Here is a 5,643-nt window from a genome sequence, read left to right as displayed (position 1 = left end):
GTAGTTTATTTTTGGCCAAGACCAAAGTCATTAACAGCCGTCTTAAAAGTCTCAAAATCTTATCACGGCTCATGCAAATGCCATTTTATAAACATTTATTATATTTACTGTACATGACTCTCAGACAATATGTGAGCGCACACATTTACAGCTGACACAAGAGGTAGACCAACAATCATCTTCATTAGACCACTCACAAACAATCCACAATGTTCCTTAACTCTGTCTGGAAAACTGAAAACATAAGAAAGCTTATTATGTACATTTATACACATTATGATATTTTGAAATAATATAAGTTACCAGGTATTGACAAAATCATAAAGTGACTGAGTGCTGGTGGGGGGATGTGAGTCAAGCATCATCCTTAACTGTCAGCATCGCCTGTGTCCCTTCACATAGTTTGTCCTATGAGACAGTGAACTCTCTGAGGGGCTCTGCTGTACAGTACATGGCCCAACTGACTGTGGCAAGAGTAAATAAGAATGCAATTTTCTGAAGGAGCTCGGCAGGTAGTTTGTTCCACACGTCTTGGAGAACCAAACATAAATCTGAACGTTTCAGTCTAAGACCATTCTTATGTCAAGGTTATGTGCGTTAGTTGTACTTACGCTCGATAACTCTCCTGTTGATGTACTGTGATGTAAGTGACATTACTGTCCCATGTAATCACTCTTACTGTGGCTAGACAGTGAGGAACGGAAAGAACTACCGTACATTTTGCTGTATTTGCATGCCCTGTGACGTATATGACGAAGCGACTTATTTATGTTTTTTTGCCCATATTTATAACCCAATCTGTGGCTGAGATCTGACAATTTCATTCTGACATGGAAAATATTGAACACTACCATTTTCAGACTGTCGAGTTATATGGCAAGCCAAGTGTCTCATTAATAGGTAAAAGTGGCTATTAATGAGGCACTTGGCTTGCCATACTAAGCCACCTTTGTCTCACTCCGGAACTCCTGGAGCAAACGTCACATCAGCTGCATTCCACCGCGCCGCCCAGGTGAAATGCAGCTGATGGGACCATTAAAGTGCATCTTTTAAGGAAAAGTTCAACTGAGACACACCTTTGATATAATGTCAAGTAAACAAATAATTGTTTTTAAGTGGTTATCTTGTTAAATTTCGATGAAATGCACATCGAGTCCTCCCTCTGCGCGTGCCCACAGCCGCAAATCAATTTTTGAAATGCAGCTGATTTGACAGCATTTATTAAGGAAAAGTTCAACTGAGACACGCTTTTGCTATAATGTCAAGCAAAAACAAAAAATTGTTTTTTAAGTGTTAATCTTGTTAAATTCTTGTTAAAGTCCTCCCTTGCACGCTCCTGCGGCCGGCATTTTGCAGCCAATTGATTTTTGGCACAACACCGGCCCACATTTCCAAGTGGTCAGCGGTGACGATTAATAGATGCAACCTATACGGCGAAGCGACTTATTTATGTTTTTTCCACTTTATTAGACATATTCGGACTGATGCGACTTATACGGCGGTGCGTCGTGTACGGCAGAAAGTACGGTAGTTGTTTTTGATTTCCTTAAGGTTTGATTGTTACAATATGCAGATGATACAATTATGTGATATAGTGACATGCCGTCGAAGAATAGTCCTTGACTCAAATTCACTCCTTCCTGTCTGCAGCAGACTTGGATAAAGTTCAGACAGAGTGGAGAGACTTTAGGGCTGGAACTGGAGTAATTCTATAAAACTAACCTGTCTGGTTCAGGAAGTTAGAGCAGGTCAGAGTTTCAGAAAGATGAAAGCATTGATGAGCGTGATCTTTGAGTGCATTGTGTGATCTTTTAAGTGCATTAATGTTCTGTGAATGTTGGAATGCTCTCCAAAGCTTGGGAATAAATCTGATGAACTTGGTCTGTTTGGAAACCTTTTTTTGCATGACACCTACTCAACGTGTACAGAAACACTCTAATGTTGAGGTCAGTGGCTTTGGGAGGGGTAAATTATTATTTTCTGGACTCCTTGTTCTTACATACATCAACGCTAGCTCCTAGTGACAGTGTCTGTCTGTTTGGGACCAGCGTTGTCCTGATGCTGGGCTAACTAGTTTCCTCCATTTTGGTGTTGGAAGCAGATCCTTCATCTGTTTGTGTTTGTCAGCACTGAGGACACCATTAATCCCAACCAAATCCACAACTCATTGTGCAACTTTAAGCTTTCAGGAACCTCCACAACATTGCCGGTTGACTCACTCATGTTTGTTCTTTACAATAAAACTGCATTCAGTTTCAGACAAATATCTCAAAACTTTACTCAGCAGTGGAATTCATCAGTTTTACTTATCACCCGGATCAATTTGTTTTTGCAAATCAGTTTTAATAATAGTTGAGTCATTTGCCCTTTTTTCCATGGCAGAAGACTTTTGGTCACAATTCCTTCATAAAACACTTTTGGCCAGAGTTCTCTGGACAGTAACTGGGTCTGGACCTGGCTCAGATGGTCTTGTTTTGCAGTTTGTGCAATTCTTATTTCAAGGCTAAGCAGTATGGTTTTGCATTCTTTTGTCACATTTGTTCTTTGGATATCATGTTCTGATCCCCATTTCATTTTATAGGACCGTTCCCTTTTTTCATCTTTCAGATGTCTTGCCACTATGGTTTGTTGCTCAAACTGGAGTAATTAGCTATGGTACTCTCTTACCCATCATGCAACTCCTTCTTGTAAATCATTGTTCAGTTTTAATAAAGACAACAGGTTTCACTAGTGAGTCCACGGGTCAGGTCTTTCCCCCATCCTTGTGACACCAGCAGTCCTCTTTAACCAAACACCATCATGAGTTTTGTTATACTTTTATTCCCTGTTTTTTAAGAATAGAAACTATCCTAAATATATTTTATGTACAGCATAGAGTCACAGTACAGGTACATACAGTTTTGCAATGCCTGCTTAATAAATGAAAGCTCTATACTGCTGTACAAAGCCAGTTCAGTTTGTGTTGTATGATTAGAGATAGTCCAAAAGAGGCAACACATTTATGACAGTTCTGAGCTAACTAATGTGTCAACAGTTCTTTGGGCTTCTAAAAAAATAAAAAAAATAAAAAACAGCACATGCTGAAACCTCAGTTTGCTTAGCAATCTGTGTTTTTGGTTTTTCCATGCTGTTTGACCTCCAAAATTAAACTATGCAACCTCTCATTGGAAGGAAAGTTTGAATGTTCTCAAACTACTTTAATTTATTTCAGCTGCTTCTATTTAATTTGATCTTTTTCACTCTTCTGCACTTTCCCAACAAAAATTCATAATGGCAGGCGGCAAAACCATGGCAGCACGGAGGGACAGTTGGGAGAGCTGTCGCCTCTCAGCAAGAAGGTTGCCGGATCAAATCCTGGATGATGACCTTTCAGGGTGGAGTTTGCATGTTCTGTCCGTGCATGTGTGGGTTTTCCCCGGGCACTCCGGTTTCTTGATTGGTAACTCTGAATTGTTCCTAGGTGTGAGTTAGTATGAATGGTTGTTTGTCTCGTTTGTCTCTTTGTGTCCCTGTGATGGACTGGAGACCTGTCCAGGGTGTCCTTCGCCTCTCGCACAGCGACTGCTGGATATGGGCACCCGTGACCCCATGACCCAAAAAGAAAGAAGCGGGTAAAGATGATGGATGGATGGTACCAAAACCTCCAAGGATTGTAGTTGCAGAAATTTTGAATTGATAAAGTTGTGTGAACAAAAAGGTTTTTGAAGTGCACCTTGATGTTTGTGTTCACAACAAAAACACATTTCTTTATTTTAACTCATTTCTGACGTTGAATTATGTAGAACTAAGGTGTGAATGGATGCAAGCCATAAGATAGGAAGAAGGGAAAAACTCACAATTACACAACTGTTCCTACACTTTTCCTTTACATCAATGTTGTTGTTGCTGTGATTGTCTAAAAAGGGAGTTGTTCTGAGTCCATTTGCCTGGAACAGTTTTTCACCAACAACAAAAAGGAAAAATTACGTATGGAAGGATGACTAAACATCCTTCACAAATTAACATTGAGCTTATGTCACATATAAAATAGATTGGAACTTGAAGATAAACGCTCCACCGGTAAGCTCACAGTGTAGGGTTGTGAGGCTTTTCATTTAGTTATTAGTAATACAATAAATAATGTGCATTCCAAGTTGGGGGTCGTTGGGGGAAGCAAGACATTCCCTGGCCTGAAAGGACATATACCTGTACAGGTAATCCCTCCTAGGCCTCTTCCCAGTGGCACATGCCTGGAAAACCTCCTAAGCGAGGCTTCAAGAAGGCATAGCTACTAATCAGATGCCTAAACCACTTTAACTGCTGCGAAGGAGCAGCGGCTCTACTCTGAGCTCCCCCGGATGACAGAGCTCCTCATATTTCTAAGGCTGAGCCTGGCCACCCTACAAAGGAAGCTTATTCTGTCTGCTTGTAGCCAGAATCTCGTTCTTTCGGTCACGATCCAAACATCCTGACCATAGACGAGGGTTGCAACATAAGACAGACCAGTAAGAGCTTTGCCTTTTGACTCAACTCTGTCTTCACCACCACAGACAAAAGCAACGCCCTTAATACTGAGAACGAGACCCCGATTCGTTGATCCATCTCCCACTCCATCCTATCTAGTCTCTGTTTAATAAATCTTTACAGTTCATGGGTTCCCAACCTTGATCCTTGAGGAACACCATCCTGCATCTGTTAGTTATTTCTCTGCTCCGACACACCTGATTTTAATGAATGGGTGATTAACAGCAGGAAAACTACTCAAACATGCAGGATGGTGTTCCTCAAGGACCATGGTTGGGAACCAATGCTTTACACCACTGTCAACTTTGTGTTACACTGTAATCCCAGCAGAAATATGATAGAACTGGGCTGAAATAAGAGCTGCTGTTGCTTCTACTTGCACTTAAAAGTACTGGTAACTTAAAATTCTTTGTTCTAAAATGTTTTTCCAGTGTAGTACATATAAAATTTGATTGTCCCGTTAGTGACTGCTCATCCTAACTGTAAACATTCTTAGATACACAGCGTGACATAATGTAATCCAATAAATCTGTATGGTTTATAAAATCTTATGTGCATTAGAAGCCCCCTCCTCCGGACACTGCTCATTTTGTGCCACATGTGCATATAACCTGGCAGCATCGGGGCCCAGGGCAGCTTACGAGCCTGAGTAACAGCTCATTTAGAAAATGAGACGGGGATAGAGCCACAGCTTCAGCACATTTCATGAACTTAGTCAAGTTTGCAAATGTCAGTCAAAGAGACATCCGGAGCAGTTTCTGTCCACCCAAGTCATATCTCTAAGTTAAGAGCACCGCTTACAGGAATGGGCACACGCTCCCCTCCCCCCTCGTTCATCTTTGTGACCCAAGATCCCTGGGCTGTAATGAGAGGAGCCACACATCCCTGGCAATATTTCACAATGATTCATATGTCAATCATCTGCCAGCTCTGTGAAAATAAACTAAACTCACTCTCATCCTCTGAGACATCACTGGCAGTGGACAAACTGTGCATACGGGGAAAAACAGGAAGCTTTGTAATATTTCACTATAATCTTTATGGAGTTAAAGGGATGGTTTAGATGTTTTGAAGTGGGACACTGTAGAAAGATTATATATATATATATATATATATATATATATATATATATATATATAT

This window comes from Nematolebias whitei, chromosome 1 (assembly GCF_014905685.2).
Source record: "Nematolebias whitei isolate Nwh7 chromosome 1, NemWhi1, whole genome shotgun sequence".
Taxonomy (NCBI): domain Eukaryota; kingdom Metazoa; phylum Chordata; class Actinopteri; order Cyprinodontiformes; family Rivulidae; genus Nematolebias; species Nematolebias whitei.
This window is presented reverse-complemented; position numbering follows the sequence as displayed.